Below are 19,064 nucleotides of genomic sequence, written 5' to 3' on the forward strand. Positions count from 1 at the left end.
AAGTGCAACATTATTACGAATGATAATAATACGTGAATAATTTGCACATTTTTCTTCAAAATTTGGCCACAAAATCTTGGAATACGGGTGTTACTTTCGTCAAGGTTGGCACAGTGCTCCTGCCATACAGAAATTTGGTAGTTTGGCAACTCTGGCAACTCTGTTTCCGCCACAAGTGAGAAGTGTGCCACGTAAGCCTACATATCGCGTCATTCATGCCTCACCAATTTAAGTAGTGGCATGTGTTTAGGATAGCTGGTGTGAGCTCTTGTTATAGGTCATTCACAAATAAAGAAAAGTTCCATAAATTGAGGGAGAGCAAATTTTTAATCACACTGCAGGAAGAAAATACGATGTGGAGGAGAGTTGCATAAATGATTGGAGGAAAAATGAAGCCTGTCTTGAACTGACAAACTGCATCCATTGGACATTTCACAGATTAAAGGCTATGTTTCCAGAAATTCAAAACAGGATATGCGAATATGTGGCTGAAAAGAGACAATTTGGATTGTGGTCATCAGTGAAATATGTTAGTCGAAAGCTATAGCAATAGCAAGAGAGCTAAAAATTACTGACTTACGTTATCTATGGATGGCTGACATGTGTTTTTGGATGAAATAACTTCAGTTTTCATTGGAAAACTAGCACTGCATGTCTCCCAGTCAATTATGAAAAATAGAGTTTTTTTTTGCTATGGGCTTTACGTCGCACCGACACAGATAGGTCTTATGGCGACGATGGGATAGGAAAGGCCTAGGAGTTGGAAGGAAGCGGCCGTGGCCTTAATTAAGGTACAGCCCCAGCATTTGCCTGGTGTGAAAATGGGAAACCACGGAAAACCATTTTCGGGGCTGCCGATAGTGGGATTCGAACCTACTATCTCCGGGATGCAAGCTTCACAGCCGCGCGCCTCTACGCGCACGGCCAACTCGCCCGGTAAAATAGAGTTTTAATCCCCCCAGATTTGTTATTGGCACTAGAGAAATTTGTATATATCCTCACTAATTAGTAACGCAGATGCTGGTGGACTATACTGTACTATAATGTAGTATTTACCGTTTTCAAGACAAATATCACAAGTACAAAAATTTCCCTTCCTAAAATTAGGGTGTTAGGGTTTATCCTATGGTGGGGATTATTCATCTTTATACAGAGATAAAGTCCCGAACTGTGTTGATTGTTAAAGTTGTGGGGATGAGAATAATCCATCCTGTTGGGAGCCAAGTCGCTATAACCTTGGTTTTCAAACATCTCATTGAAAGGATATTAAATCATGAAGTTAGACATCTCATCTGTCTAAGTGAGAACTCAGGAGGTTTTGTAAGTCAAACAGGCAAATACTTACATCTCTCCTGTTGGTTGGGTTGGAGGGTATCCCAAGACGGCAAGAAATGACAAGTATAATGATGCTGGATATGTATATCAAACTAGCAAGATACCCATGCCTCTCTACGGTATTATACTGAAATTTATAACTGAATGCTTATTGTTTTATATATAATCCGCCGACTCGTTATCTGAGAGAATCCGCCAAAATTCGCGATTTGACTCGTTTTCTGAGAGATTACGGCAAGTTTCTTCCCATTTTTCAATCTTTTTTCCAGCAATCAATTCCGTACTTCCCAGGCTAGGTCCAGGTATTCCACCTGGTCAGTTGGGTCCCAAAATCTTTGTCATCTTTTCCTATAAGTATTTTTTAATATGGATCAAATCCTTGAGGGGATCTGGCGTGGTGTTGTCTTGGGTGCCTTGGCGGTACTGAACCCACGGCCAGACTGCATTCGTAGTCATTACCCGTCCAGGATCCGTTTCCTGCGTGGTCCGCACATTTGACGACGGTCCAGAACATTATTATTATTATTATTATTATTATTATTATTATTATTATTATTATTATTATTATTATTATTATTATAAGGGTGGGTGATATTAGTTGGATTTAGGTTATCATCATCATTATTATTATTATTATTATTATTATTATTATTATTATTATTATTATTAATAATAATTATTATAGATGTTCTGGACCCCACAGCAAGATGCAAGACCGCTACTTGGCAGTATATTATAAATTACATCTGCTGCCATTGTTATTGTTGACAATGTGACCAGCACCATTGCCGCGCGTAGTCAAGTGCGCGGGATTTCTGGCGATACGAATGACATACGTCTGTGCATTATTGACCTTATTATAGAGGTGCACAATTGGACGGTCAATCTCATTCCTATCGTTTATTTCAAATGTGTTAAAATTTTTATTTATATGCCAGGAGAATCTACTGTAATCTAAGAACGTTCTCCGAAGGAAAAGGTGGCTCCTGAAAACGAACTCACGAAAGATTGAAAGTGATTGGTATAGGATTGGAATAAGTACATCAAAAATCCACAGCCTGTTTACATTCATTCGACAGGGTCAGGAATGGAATGAATAAAGCCCCCATCTAGCGGCGAGGATAGGAATTGTGCCGGCTACCGAAGCCTGTCGCACTCCTGTGGGGCAATGATTAATGAATGACAAATGAATGAAATTATATTGGACAGTGTTGCTGGAATGAATGATGACAGGGAAAACCAGAGTGTCCGGGGAAAAACCTGTCCCTCTCCGTTTCGTCCAGCACGAATGTTACATCGAGCAACCGGGATTTGAACCACGGAACTGGGATGAGAGAGGCCGGTGCTCTGCCGCCTGAGCCACGGTGGCTCCTTATAAGTACATTATGAACAGTAAAATCAACTGGTCTCACCTCCTTTTACACCCCACCGCCGTTAAGTTTAGCCTATTGACCCCCCTCCCCGCTAAAAAAAATAGAAGGTGTGTTTCTTTATGTTTAAAGGAGATTCCAAACACCAATGTTCACGTCACTTACCTTCAGTTTTGAGATATAAGTATCCCCATAAAAATAATTCACTTATTTTTCACTACATTTCACCCCCTCCCCCCCCTCCCCAAGTGAATTTTTCGGCAAAAAATACTTGTTTCTCTAATAGAAAAGGATCTTCTAAATACCAATTATCACGACTCTAACTTCTTCAGTTTTTGATTTATGTGTCCACATGAAAGGAATTCAAATCCTTTTCACTCCTGCCCCTCAAGATGATTCCCCCACAAAACACGTTTTTCTTAGTTTTTAAAGGAGATACAAATACCAATTTTCACGTGTGTAACAACTTGAGTTTTTATTAGATGTATGTATCCTCATACAATTAAGTCAATTAATTTTTCAATTCTTTCACGCCCCCCCCCCCCTCGCTTCATACGATTTTCCGAGAATATGGGTTTCTTTACTTTTAAAGCAGATTCCAAATACCAAATTTCACGTCTGTAACATCTTCAGTTTTTGAGATATCAGTAGCCTAATTAAAATAATTGAACACCATTTTCAGTCACTTTTACCCCCCCCCCCCAACCAAGTGGTATTTCCGAAACCGAAAAATACATGTTTCTTTATTTTTAATAGAGTTAAAAATACCATTTTCCACTTCTGTAACTTGTTAAGTTTTTTGAGATATACTGTAGAAATTCTCATTTTAAAATTTCACCCCGTTTTTTAGTTCCCCTTAACTGGAGTTTCCAAAAACAATTCACCTATGTTTCTTCACTTTACAGGAGATTCCAAATACCTCATTTTACGTCTGTAACATTTTACATTTCTGAGATATTCTGTAGATCTAGTCTTTGAAAAACTTCATCCCAATTTGTCACTCCTGTTTAACCGCCATTAATTGGATTTTCCAAAAAAAAATGTGTTTCTTTATTTTTAAAGGTGATCCCATATACAAATTTTCAGTTCTGTAATATCTCCAGTTTCTGAGATATATGTATCCGCAATAAAGGCATTCAACCCATTATTCACCCTTTTTCACCCCTCCTATTGGGATTTACAGAAAACAAGAAATACGTGTTCCTTTATTTTTAAAGCAGATTCTAAATATCAATATTTACATGTGCAAACTTTTAAAGTTTTGAGAAATATATACACTCATTTTAAAAATCCATCCCCCCTTTCACACCCCACAATTTGGATTTTCCAAAAACAAAACAAAAAATCATGTTTCTTTATTTTTAAAGGAGATCCCAAATATCAATTTTCAGGTCTGTAATATCTTCAGTTTCTGAGATATAAGTATCCTCATTAAAGGCATTCAACATCTTTTTCACCCCTCCTATTGGGATTTTCCGAAAACAAAAAATACATGCTTCTTTATTTTTAAAGGAGATTCTAAATACCAATTTTTACATCTGTAAACTTTCAAAGTTTTAAGATATAGATACACTCATTTTAAAAATTCACCCCCCTTTCCACCCACATTATTTGGATTTTCCAAAAACGAAAAAAAATACCTTTTTCTTTATTTTTAAAGTAGATCCCAAATACCAATTTTTATGTCTCTAATACCTTCAGGTTCTGAAATAGAAGTAGCCTCATTAAAGGCATTCAACCAATTTTTCACCCCTCCAATTGGGATTTTCTGAAAACAAAAAAATACGTGTATCTTTATTTTTAAAGGAGATTCCAAATTTCAATTTTCATGTCTGTAACATCTTCAGTTTTTGAGATATATGTTTCCTCTTCAAAGGTGTTTAACCCGTTTTCCCCCCATTTTCACCCCCTTTAATGGGATATTCCGAAAACAAAAAAAAACGTGTGTGTTTATTTTTAAAGGAGATTCTAAATACAATTTTTTACGTCTGTAAACTTTTAAGTTTTTGAGATATAGATATCCTCATTTTAAAAATTCACCCCCCTTTCCACCCCCTTAGCGACGGAATGTCCAAAATTCCTTTCTTACCGAGCACCTAGATGTTAATATGAATTTATCCCCAAAATTTTGTTTCTTTACGTCCAGTAGTTTTGGCTCGGTGATGAGTCAGTCAGTCAGTCAGTCAGTCAGTCAGTCAGTCAGTCAGTCAGTCAGTCAGTCAGTCAGTCAGTCAGTCAGTCAGTCAGTCAGTCAGTCAGTCAGTCAGTCAGTCAGTCAGTCAGTCAGTCAGTCAGTCAGTCAGTCAGTCAGTCAGTCAGTCAGTCAGTCAGTCAGTCAGTCAGTCAGTCAGTCAGTCAGTCAGTCAGTCAGTCAGTCAGTCAGTCAGTCAGTCAGTCAGTCAGTCAGTCAGTCAGTCAGTCAGTCAGTCAGTCAGTCAGTCAGTCAGTCAGTCAGTCAGTCAGTCAGTCAGTCAGTCAGTCAGTCAGTCAGTCAGTCAGTCAGTCAGTCAGTCAGTCAGTCAGTCAGTCAGTCAGTCAGTCAGTCAGTCAGTCAGTCAGTCAGTCAGTCAGTCAGTCAGTCAGTCAGTCAGTCAGTCAGTCAGTCAGTCAGTCAGTCAGTCAGTCAGTCAGTCAGTCAGTCAGTCAGTCAGTCAGTCAGTCAGTCAGTCAGTCAGTCAGTCAGTCAGTCAGTCAGTCAGTCAGTCAGTCAGTCAGTCAGTCAGTCAGTCAGTCAGTCAGTCAGTCAGTCAGTCAGTCAGTCAGTCAGTCAGTCAGTCAGTCAGTCAGTCAGTCAGTCAGTCAGTCAGTCAGTCAGTCAGTCAGTCAGTCAGTCAGTCAGTCAGTCAGTCAGTCAGTCAGTCAGTCAGTCAGTCAGTCAGTCAGTCAGTCAGTCAGTCAGTCAAAGTTATTTTACATATATAGATGTTTGATGATGTAGACCATGAACATCTTGACAAAACTTTTAGTGCACAGTCTTTGCTGGCTGACCTTTGCATGATAGTAACAAGATGTACCAAAATGGAACTCCACTTGACTGTATCTATTGATGGTGCATGTAGTGTAATTCCTAGTCTAGATTTTTTGAGAAATTTTGGAAAGACTACAGACTGCCTACAAGCCTCTTGAGAGATTCTGTTTGCTTGTTCGTTTGTTATTTTGTTTATTGTGTGATGCTTATTTGGCAAATATCTACTATAGACTGTAATAAAGATATTTATGAATTAAATATACTCAATACTCAGTCAGTACTGATCTGCATTTAGGGCAGTCGCCCAGGTGGCAGATTCCCAATCTGTTGTTTTTTCAGTCTGTTCTTAAATTATTTCAAAGAAATTGGAAATTTATTGGACATCTCCCTTGGTAAGTTATTCCAATCCCTAACTCCCCTTCCTATAAATGAATATTTGCCCCAGTTTGTCCTCTTGAATTCCAACTTTATCTTCATATTGTGATCTTTCCTACTTTTATAAACGCCACTCAAACTTATTCGTCTACTAACGTCATTCCACGCCATCTCTCCGCTGACAGTTCGGAACATACCACTTAGTTGAGCAGCTCTCCTTCTTTCTCTCAATTCTACCCAGCCCAAACATTGCAACATTTTTGTAACACTACTCTTTTGTCGGAAATCACCCAGAACAAATTTAGCTGCTTTTCTTTGGATTTTTTCCAGTTCTTGAATCAGGTAATCCTGGTGAGGGTCCCTTACACTGGAACTATACTCTAGTCGGGGTCTTACCAGAGACTTATATGCCCTCTCCTTTACATCCTTACTACAACCCCTAAACACCCTCATAACCATGTGCAGAGATCTGTACCCTTTATTTGCAATCCCATTTTTGTGATTACCCCAATGAAGATCTTTCCTTGTATTAACACCTAGATACTTACAATGATCCCCAAAAGTAACTTTCACCCCATCAACGCAGTAATTAAAACTGAGAGGACTTTTCCTATTTGTGAAACTCACAACCTGACTTTTAAACCCGTTTATCATCATACCATTGCCTGCTGTCCATCTCACAACATTTTCGAGGTCACGTGGCAGTTGCTCAAATCTTGTAACTTATTTATTACTCTATAGAGAATAACATTGTCCGCAAAAAGCCTTACCTCTGATTCCACTCCTTTACTCATTTAATTTATATATATATAAGAAAACATAAAGGTCCAATAATACTGCCTTGAGGAATTCCCCTCTTAATTATTACAGGGTCAGATAAAGCTTCACCTGCTTTAATTCTCTGAGATCTATTTTCTAGAAATATAGCAACCCATTCAGTCACCCTTTTGTCTAGTCCAGTTGCACTCATTTTTGCCAGTAGTCTCCCATGATCCACCCTATCAAATGCTTTAGACAGGTCAATCACGAAAGAGTCCATTTGACCTCCTGAATCCTAGATATCTGCTATATCTTGCTGGAATCCTACAAGTTGAGCTTCAGTGGAATAACCTTTCCTAAAACCCAACTGCCTTGTATCGAACCAGTTATTAATTTCAAAAACATGTCTAATATAATCAGAAAGAATACCTTCCCAAAGCTTACATACAATGCATGTCAAACTTACTGGCCTATAATTTTCAGCTTTATGTCTATCATCCTTTCCTTTATACACACGGGCTACTATAGCAACTCTCCATTCATCTGGTGTAGCTCCTCCGACCAAACAATAATCAAATAAGTACTTTAGATATGGTACTATATCCCAACCCATTGTCTTTAGTATATCCCCAGAAATCTTATCAATTCCAGCCGCTTTTCTAGTTTTCAACTTTTGTATCTTGTTGTAAATGTCATTGTTATCATATGTAAATTTTAATACTTCTTTAGCCTTAGTCTCCTCCTCTGTCTGGACATTATCCTTGTAACCAACAATCTTCACATACTGCTGACTGAATACTTCTGCCTTTTGAAGATCCTTGCATACACACTCCCCTTGTTCATTAATTATTCCTGGAATGTCCTTCTTGGAACCTGTTTCTGCCTTAAAATACCTATATATACCCTTCCATTTTTCACTAAAATTTGTATGACTGCCAATTATGCTTGCCATCATGTTATCCTTAGCTGCCTTCTTCGCTAGATTCAATTTTCTAGTAAGTTCCTTCAATTTCTCCTTACACACAAAAAGACAAATACGCACATGGAAGAAGAGAAAGAACAAATAAAATAAGTAAGGAAGACCTATAAGTCATTGTCCAGGTAGATTGAAATAATAACATTAAGTTATTTATTAGACCACCTAATCAATACAAAATCGTCTTGGATGATTTGTATTGATTAGGTGGTCTAATAAATAACTTAATGTTATTATTTCAATCAAATATCATCAATACGGACCAAAAATGATATTTATCACATGTATTGTCCAGGTATTCTAAGCAAAACACAGCTTTGGGGCTAGGATCCAGTAATTCATTCAAGGATCCCAAGAAAGCATGCAGTGGGCATTTTTGCACAACGTGCTGACCTGACTGTACGTTATAACTTATGAATCCTACATTTCTCCTGCATGATGTATTCACCATTGTGCAAGGGAAAGAGAAAGAATGACATTAATATTTAACAACTTTCAAAATAGCATAGGGTCTGTACTCTATATAATACATTTCTACGGATAAAAACAGTAATGGCGACTAAGGAAGGCGAGGGGGATAGTCACCCCCCACCCACTTTGTAAAGAAAACATTACATTTTATTCCATTTTAGCTGGCTGAAACTAGGAATTGTAGGAATTATTAAAAAACAATTTGTGCAAATTTTTTATTATTAACAAAATTACTATCGAAAATACGCACAAAATGTTCGTCACGGCTGACCGAGTTGTATAGTGCTACAGCAAGTAATGGAGACTTGCAATTGCTATGAGGTAGGGTAACAGGGGTATATTTTTTGCCAAGGTTGTGGACACTGAGGTATGATTCACCTTCTTGCAGCGTGCATTCGTTAGTCTGGCAGTCTCCTTAATATTATCTATTAGTTTTTTAGAGTGCAGTCAAATACTAAATGATTTAATAATCACGCCGTATTTCTATTTAAATGTAGTCCGTGTGTAATATTGTTTCTTTGGTGAAAGTTTTATTATATAGTTTTGAATCAAAATCTCAAAAAGGGTACAGGGAAATGGAAGTCAAGTAGGGATGACATAAAAATGTTAGTGCTCAACTGTAGAAGTATTGTAAAGAAAGGAATCAAACTAAGTAATTTAATAGATATATACTTACCAGATATTGTAATAGGAGTTGAATCATGGCTGAGAAATGATATAAGGGATGCAGAAATATTCTTACGGAACTGGAGTGTGTATCGTTGGGATAGGATAGGAATGGTAGGAGGGGGAGCATTCATTCTGGCGAAAGAAGAATTTGTAAGCTACGAAAAAGTTTAAGATGACAAATATGAAACTCTAGGTTTAAGGCTCATCTCTAAAGATAATAGGCAACTTGATGTCTGTGGAGTGTACACACCAGGAAAGGGGTAGCGCTGACACTGATTCAGAAATATTTGATAAGATAATCAGCTATGTTGGAAACAATATGGAAAGGAATGTGATAATAGCAGGTGATCTCAATTTACCAAATGTCAATTGGGAATGTAATGCGAACGACAGGAAGCATGAACAACGAATGGCAAATAAGTTCATATGGGAAAGGCAGCTGATTCAAAAAGTGATGGAACCAACTAGAGGGAAGAATATTCTGGATGTGGTGCTGGTAAAGCCAGATGAGCTCTATAGAGAAACTGAAGTAATAGATGGTATTAGTGATCTCGAAGCTGTTTTTGTCATAGTTAAAAATAAATGTGAAAAAAATGAATTTATAAAAATTAGGACTATTAGGCAGAACCATATGGCTGATAAAACAGGCACGAATGGAGTTTAAAAAAAGTAACTATGATCGGTGGAAAACAGTAAATAAAAATGTAAACAGACTGTGGGATGGGTTTAAAGCAATTGTTGAGGAATGTGAAAATAGTTTTGTACCTTTAAAGGTGGTAAGGAATGGTAAAGATCCACTATATTATAACAGAGAAGTAAAGAGACTAAGAAGGAGGTGCAGGTTGGAAAGAAATAGTCAAAAATGGCTGTGGAAGTAAGGAGAAATAGAAGGAACTTACTAGGAAATTGAATCTAGCAAAGAAGTCAGTTAAGGATAACATGTATGTATGTTCAGTCCGTCAGCGATACCGCTGGTGGAATCCTCAACAGCTCTGCCATCAGCTGTCATAGATAGCCTAGGCATCACTGAAGAGGCATACTAGGGAAATGAGGAGTGAGGTAGTTTCCCGTTGCTTTCCTCACCGAGCTAGAGTTGCTATTACATACCAGTCTGCCAAGCCCACTGAAATGCATACACCAACCGACCCTATGAGCAACATTTTCACACCAATCATAGGAGGGACTGGCTGCATAAGGATTGGCATTACTAGCATCGCTCATACCTCAGTCACTTCCATATTGTCAAAGCCAAGGATAAGACGGAGACAGATCTATGAAAATAACAAAATTGCTCTAGCCTATACCAGAAGACATGGTGCACTGTAAACACTAGGTCCTGCCAGCAAAGGCATGAAGATAACATGATGGCAAGCATAATTGTTGGTCATAAAATTTTATTGAAAAATGGAAGGGTATGTAAAGGTACTTTAAGGAAGAAACAGGTTCCAAGATGGACATTCCAAGAATCATTAATGAACAAGGGGAGTGTGTATGCGAGGATCTTCAAAAGGCAAAATATATTCAATCAGCAGTATGTAAAGATTGTTGGTTACAAGGATAATGTCCAGATAGAGGAGGTGACTAATACTAAAGAAGTATTAAAATTTACCTATGATAACAATGACATTTACAGTAAGATCCAAAATTTGAAAACTAGAACAGCGGCTGGAATTGATAAGATTTCTGGCGATGTACTAAAGGCAATGGGTTGGAATATAGTACCATATCTGAAGTACTTATTTGATTATTGTTTGCATGAACGAGCTATACCAAATGAATGGAGATTTGCTATAATAGCCCCTGTGTATAAAGGAAAGGGTGATAGATATAAAGCTGAATATTACAGGCCAGTTAGTTTAATATGCATTGCATGTAAGCTTTGGGAAAGCATTCTGATTATATTAGACATGTTTGCAAAATTAATAACTGGTTTGACAGGAGGCCGTTTGGGTTTAGAAAAGGTTATTCCACTGAAGCTCAACTTGCAGGATTCCAGCAAGATAAAGCAGATATCCTGGATTCATGAGGTCAAATGTACTGTATTGTGATTGACCTATCTAAGGCATTTGATAGGGTAGATCATGGGAGACTACTGGCAGAAATGAGTGCAGTTGGACCAGAAAAAAGAGTGACTGAATGGGTGGTTATATTTCTAGAAAATAGAACTCGGAGAATTTTACTAGGCAAAGCTTTATCTGCCCCTGTAATAATTAAGAGGGGAATTCCTCAAGGCAGTATTATTGGACCTTTATGTTTTCTTATATACGAGGATCAAGTCAAAAGTCATGGCAACTATTTTTTTTTCCCTCGCAAATAAGAGACAACACGGAAAATCTAAGATATGCATTTGGAAATATAGGGCATGTATTTATGCATAGTGCCTGAAGACAAATTCTGACTTCAGGAGATTCTCGTAGGAAAGTGACGGAACACAGCCAATTGGTAAACATTGTTTTATTATGGTATAGACAGCAAATACACAAGACTACGTACAAAGGACAAGTCTCCACTGGTTACAGACCTTTGAAATAATCACCCAAAGTGTCAACTGTGCATTGCCAGCGGTGGGGCAGGTGCTGAATACCATTCGCTGCATGTGTAGCGCTAACGTGTGACACCTCTCGCCGAGATTCTGTTACGATATCCTTTGAACGTCTCCACCCATCTCGCCACTGTTCTGTAGGGCATGTCATGCACACCTAATGCTTCCCGCAGCTCTGCATGGCATTGGCGTGCATTTCTGCCGCGGAGCACTGCTATTTTAGTACGATCGTTGCTCCTGCTTGTTGACTTCCATTTTGCGACACTCGCACTCACACACTGAACTTCGGGGCCTGCTTAGACCCACACTGTTGTTTACATACACCATCCAGTGGCATCATACGCAAGTACATACTGTACGTTTCCAAATGCATCTTAGATTTTCCGTGTTGTCTCCCGTTCGCGAGAACAAAAATAGTTGCCATGGCTTATGGCTTGACCTACATATATCAATGATATGTGTAAAGAAGTGGAATCAGGGAAAAGGCTGTTTGCAGATGATGTTATTCTCTACAAAGTAATAAATAAGTTACAAGGTTGTGAGCAACTGCAAAATGACCTTGAAAATGTTGTGAGATAGACAGCAGGCAATGGTATGATGATAAATGGGGTTAAAAGCCAGGTTGTTTCACGAATAAGAAAAGTCTTCTCAGTTTTAATTGCTGCGTTGATGAGGTGAAAGTTCCTTTTGGGGATCATTGTAAGTACCTATGTGTTAATATACGGAAAGATCTTCATTGGGGTGATCACATAAATATGATTGTAAATAAAGGGTACAGATCTCTGCACATGGTTATGAGGGTATTTAGGGGTTGTAGTAAGGATGTAAAGGGGAGGGCACATAAGTCACTGGTAAGACCCCAACTAGAGTATCATTCTATTGTATGGGACCCTCACCAGGATTACTTGATTCAAGAATGGGAAAAAATCCAAAGAAAAGCACCTCGATTTGTTCTGGATGATTTCTGACAAAAGAGCAGTGTTACAAAAATATTGCAAAGTTTGGGCTAGTAAGACTTGGGAGAAAGGAGACGAGCTCTTCAACTAAGTGGTATGTTACAAATAATAAATCTCATTGTAATTTTAATGTTCATAAGTGGTATGTTCCGACCTGTCAGTGGAGAGATGGCGTGGGAGGACATCAGTAGACGAATAAGTTTGAGTGGTGTCTTTAAAAGTAGGAAAGATCACACAATGAAGATAAAGTTGGAATTCAGGAGTTCAAATTGGGGCAAATATTCATTTATAGAAAGGGGAGTTAGGCATTGGAATAACTTACCAAGTGAGATGTTCAATAAATTTCCAATTTCTTTGCATTCATTTAAGAAAAGGCTAGGAGAACAACAGATAGGAAATCTGCCATTTGGGCGACTGCCCTAAATGCAGATCAGCAGTGATTGATTGATTCATTGATTGGGAGATTTCTCTTCGTGAGTTCGTCCTTGAGTTGTTTCACCAACATATTTTCTAGTATCTCTTGCATTTTGACCTATATCTCACTACATTCATATTCACTCGTAAATTCTTACGTCCTCATCACGGCCACCGGTTAAAGTATCCACAAAGACTCACACAAAATGCTGTCAGTTGGTACACGTATTTATTTACACTTAATTATATACAAGTTACCCCTTAAACACGCACCCATCCTAATTAACTGCCATCACAACAAAACACACATCAGCAAACCACCATTCTTAACTACTGCCTATCACTAAGCACATGTAGATTGCAACCTTGAAACACAGTTGAAAGAGTTGACTGCTAATAGCCACAGCATGTCGGTTCAACACAACACGAGGTCACAGGTACAACTTTCGTTAAACCATAACTCCAACTAGGCAATAACTCGCCTCTACCAACAAGACCACCTCCCTATATAGGTGTCTGGCCAGGCTTCTAGAAAGATATGTTACAAAATACCTTCTCATAAATTCTAGAGTGCTTAAAGCGCAGATAATATGTAAAGAATATTCTCCATAATTCTTGTCTGACCTAGTGCCATTCCAGATCTTACAGTGAGTTACACAATACTGTAGTTGATTACAAATCATATATACAGTTAATAATAAATTATATACTATTAATTACAGGTTCTTACATTAAGTTAGACTAAAGTTAGATGTATTTGGTAAAAGTGAAGTACGTTGGCAGGAAGAACAGGATTTTTGGTCAGGCGACTACCGAATTATCAACACGAAATCAAACAGGGCAAATGCAGGAGTTGGTTTAATAATGAATAAGAAAATAGGGCAGCGGGTAAGCTACTATGAACAGCATAGTGAAAGAGTTATTGTCGTCAAGATAGACACCAAACCAATGCCCACCACAATAGTGCAGTACTATATGCCTACTAGTTCAGCGGATGATGGGGAAATCAAAAGAATATATGAAGAGATAGAAGATTTAATACAATATGTAAAAGGTGATGAGAATCTAATTTGTGATGGGAGACTGGAATGCAGTGGTAGGCCAAGGAAGAGATTGTAATACAGTAGGAGAATTTGGATTGGGACAAAGGAACGCAAGAGGAAGTCGGCTGGTTGAATTCTGCACTGATCATAATTTAGTCCTTGCCAATACTTGGTTCAAACACCACAGACGACGGCTGTATATGTGAACGAGACCTGGAGACACTGGAAGGTATCAAACAGACTTCATTATGATTAGGCAGAGATTCAGAAACCAGGTGTTGGATTGCAAAACTTTCCCAGAAGCAGATGTGGACACTGACCACAACTTGTTGGTCATGAAATGCCACCTGAAGTTGAGGAAATTGAAGAAAGGAAAGAATGCAAAAAGATGGGATCTAGACAAGTTGAAAGAAAAAAGTGTGAGGGATTGTTTCAAGGAACATGTGGCACAAGGGCTAAATGAAAAGGCTGAAGGAAACACAATAGAGGAAGAGTGGATAGTCATGAAAAATGAAGTCAGTAGGGCTGCTGAAGAGATGTTAGAAAGGAAGGAAAGATCAACTAAGAATCAGTGAATAACTCAGGAGATACTAGACCTGATTGATGTATGAAGAAAATACAAGAATGCTAGAAATGAAGAGGGCAGAAAAGAATACAGGCAATTAAAGAATCAAGTGGATAGAAAGTGCAAGGTAGCTAAGGAAGAATGGCTGAAGGAGAAGTGCAAGGATGTCGAAGGTTGTATGGTCCTGGGAAAAGTAGATGCTGCATACAGGAAAAACAAGGAAACCTTTGGAGATAGGAAATCTAGGTGTATGAATATTAAGAGCTTAGATGGAAAGCCACTTCTAGGGAAAGAAGACAAAGCAGAAAGATGGCAAGAACATATCCAACAGTTGTATCAAGGTAAAGATGTAGATAATTTGGTTCTGGAACAAGAAGAGGCTGTTGATGCTGATGAAATGGAGGCTCAATTTTGAGGTCAGAGTTTGACAGAGCTGTGAGAGACCTAAATAGGAACAAGGCACCTGGAATTGATGACATTACTTCTGACTTACTGACTGCCTTAGGAGAAAGCAGCATGGCAAGGTTATTCCATTTAGTGTGTAAGATGTATGAGACAGGAGAAGTCCCATCCGATTTTCGGCAGAATGTTGTTATACCTATTCCCAAGAAAGCCGGTGCTGTCAGGTGTGAAATCTACCGCACCATTAGTTTAGTATCTCATGCCTGCAAAATTTTAACACATATTATTTGCAGAAGAATGGAAAAACAAGTTGAAGCTGAGTTGGGAGAAGATCAATTTGGCTTCAGGAGAAATGTAGGAACACGTGAAGCAATCCTGACTTTACGTCTGATCTTAGAGGATCGAATCAAGAAGGACAAGCCTATGTACATGGCATTCTTAGATCTAGAAAAGGCATTCGATAATGTTGATTGGACCAAGCTATTTACGATTCTGAAGGTGATTGGGATCAGATATCGAGAACAAAGATTTATCTACAATCTGTATAAAAATCAGTCTGCATTGATAAGAATCGAGGGCTTTGAAAAAGAAGCAGCAATCCAGAAAGGTGTGAGGCAAGGCTGCAGTTTGTCCCCTCTCCTTTTCAGTGTTTACATAGAACAGGCAGTAAAGGAAATCAAAGAGGAATTTGGAAAGGGAATCGCAGTCCAAGGAGAGGAAATCAAAACCTTGAGATTTGCTGATGATATTTTTATTTTATCTGAGACTGCAGAAGACCTCAAGAAGCTGCTGAATGGTGTGGACGAAGTCTTGGGTAAGGAGTACAACATGAAAATAAATAAAACCAAAACAAAAGTAATGGAGTGCTGTCGAATGAAGTCAGGTGATGCAGGAAATATTAAATTAGGAAATGAAGTCTTAAAAGGAAGTAGATGATTATTGTTACTTGGGTAGTAAAATAACTAACGTTGGCAGAAGTAAGTTGGACATAAAGTGCAGACGAGCACAAGCAAGTAAGAGCTTTCTTAATTAAAGAAATTTGCTCACTTCAAACATTTATATAGGAATTAGAAAGATGTTTTTGAAGACTTTCGTGTGGTGCGTAGCATTGTATGGAAGTGAAACATGGACGATAACTAGCTCAGAAAGAAAGAGAATAGAAGCTTTTGAAATGTAGTGTTACAGAAGAATGCTGAAGGTGAGATGGATAGATCGAATCACGAATGAAGAGATACTGAATCGAATTGGTGAGAGGAGATCGATTTGGCTGAATTTGACAAGAAGAAGAGATAGAATGATAGGACACATCTTAAGACACCCAGGACTTGTGCAGTTGGTTTTTGAAGGAAGTGTAGGTTGTAAGAACAGTAGGGGTAGACCAAGGTATGAATATGACAAGCATTTTAGAACAGGTGTAGGATGCAGTAGTTACGTAGAAATGAAAAGATTAGCACAGGATAGGGTGGCATTGAGAGCTGCGTCAAACCAGTCTATGGACTGATGACTCAAACAACAACACATTAAGTAAACTTATATACTGTATATGTATAGCACGTTTTATGGCATAACCTCACAAATAATCCGATTGTATCGTTTGTACATATGACATGGATAATAATGATTCTAAATACTACATGGTTATAAACACTTCATAGCCATACATGACAAGTAATAATAATAATTCAAGCTCGATACTTGTATTTTTTACCCATGGATGTGAGAATATTGTTTTCATGTTACATCAGTTTATCACACTTGCATCAGTGTGACGAACAAATGGTGAATAAGTCAGTCTCAGAAGGACAGCTGAATCAGATAGTGATGGAACAAACTAGAGAGAAAATTATTCTATACGTGGTGCTGATAAAACCAGATGAGCACTGTAGAGAAACTGAAGTAATATATGGTTTAAGTGATCTCTCAGCTATTTTTGTTGTAGTTAAAAATGAAGGTGATAGAAAAAATGGTTGTGAAATTCAGACTATTAGGCAATACCATATGGTTGATAAAAGAATCGTTGGGGAATTTATAAATATGAATTCTCAACAGGGGAAAAAAAAAAGTAAACAACTTATGGGATAGGTTTAAATCAAGTTTTGAGGAGTGTGAAACCCGGTAGGTACTTTTAAAGATGGTAAGGAATGGTGGTGGAAGTAAGGAGAGATAGAAGGAACTTACTGGGAAATTCAATTTGGCAAAGAAGTCAAGTAAGGATAATATGATGGCAAACATATTTTGTTGTCATGAAGTTTAGGGAAAGCACGGAAATCCATCTTCAGGACTGCCGACATTGGGGTTCGATCTTATCGTCCCCCGAGTGCAAACAGAAAGCTGTGCGCCCCTAACTGCACATCCAACTTGCTCAGTACCTAAGTATGTAAGGATAGTTGGATATATGGATAATGTCCAGGTTGAGGAGGTGACTAATACTGTCAAATACTTAAATTTACTTATGATAATAAAGACATGCATAATCCCACAAGGCATATTATTGGAACTTTATATTTTCTTAGGTATGTAAATGATATGAGGGTAGAACTGGAATCACAACTTTTTACAGGGGATGTTGTACTGTATAGAGTAATGAATAAGTTACAGAATTGTGAGCGACTACAGAAAGACTTCGACAATGTTGTGAGATGGACTGCGTCATTGTAAGTACCTAGTGTTAACATAATGAATGATCTTCATTCGGTTAATCACATTAATGGGATTGCAAATAGAGGTTACAGATCTCTTTATATGGTTATGAGGGTAGTTGGGGTTTATGGTATATCATCACATATGAAATGCTACACAGTATAAATCAGTCAACAATGATCTGCATTCAAGGTTGTTGCCCAGGTGGCCGATTCCCTATGAATTGTTTACCTACAGTTTTCTTAAATATTTTTGAAGTTCTTGGAAATTTATTGAACATTTCTCTTGATAATTTATTCCATTCTATTACTCTTCACCCTATAAATGAATAATAATGTTAATAATGTTATTGTCTTTACATCCCACTAACGGCTTTTACGTTTTTCGGAGATGCCGAGGTACCAGAATTTAGTTCCTCAGGAGTTCCTTTACATGCCAGTAAATCTACCGACACGAAGCTGACGTATTTGAGCACCTTCAAATACCACCGGACTGAGCCAGGATAGCCAAGTTGGGACCAGAAGGCCAGCTCCTCAGCTGCCTGAGCCACTCAGCCCGGCCTATAAATGAATATTTGCCCCAGTCTGTCCTCTCGAATTCCAGCTTTATTATTATCTTTCCGACTTTTAAAAGCTCCTCTCAAGATTCTTCTTTTACTTATGTCATTCCATGCCAACTCTCCAATGACAGCTTGAAACATACCACATATCATAATAAGGATAATAAAACAAAATAACCATTTGATTTCACGTACTATAATAAGTCACTACGTAACTTCAGTAACATAATATCTTTTATCAAGTGTCACACATGCTATTTAAACATCGTGAAGTCAACATATCTAATTTTACTTCATGTGGACAACAGCCGAGGCAGTGTCATCAGTGGCATACAATACTGCAATTGTTTTATATTAATCTTATAAAACTTTAACATGCACATATTATTTTAATACTATCAAGTACAGACTTATGCAACACACTATGTATTTGATGCAACAGACTGACAGGATAATTTATATGGTTATATTGAAAGACTTGTATGGTGAAATCAACCAACCCTATCTTACTCCTTACAGACAACAATGGTCAAGAAGTGTCATTAATATTATGTACAATACAGTAGCCAACTTATATTAGTTTTGTAATAAGTTTAACGTGTGCAAGTTATTTATATATATCAAGTGTAGATGCATGTTTTATTCAATGTGTGCCTCATTGCACTCAAAGAACAATTGACAAGATGATTATGTGTATAATTTGTAAGACATTTGTATAAGCCAGTATATTTTTAATATTTTGGTTGTATGGTTGAAGATGGCCCAAGATTTCAGGGCTGAAACTAGTACCATGTGTATATTTCATATATAACTGTTTACCAATTGGAATTGCATTGATTAGGAGGAACAACCACTAATGCTATATTCGTTAACATACCACATAGTCGAGCATCTCGTCTCCTTACTCCCAAGTCTTCCCAGCCTAAAGTTTGCAGCATTTTTGCAACACTACTCCTTTGTCGGAAATCACCCAGAATGAATCCTTCAAATTTTTTCCAGATTTCATATCAAGTAGTCCTG

General features: G+C 37.9%; 1 protein-coding gene across 1 annotated transcript in view; it reads left to right on the plus strand.

Annotated features, from left to right (window-relative positions):
• Zir (Zizimin-related) overlaps positions 1-19,064 on the plus strand; it is a 541,699-nt gene that overhangs the window by 144,832 nt on the left and 377,803 nt on the right. The window lies entirely within an intron of this gene.

Source organism: Anabrus simplex, chromosome 2 (genome assembly GCF_040414725.1).
Source record: "Anabrus simplex isolate iqAnaSimp1 chromosome 2, ASM4041472v1, whole genome shotgun sequence".
Taxonomy (NCBI): Eukaryota; Metazoa; Arthropoda; class Insecta; order Orthoptera; family Tettigoniidae; genus Anabrus; species Anabrus simplex.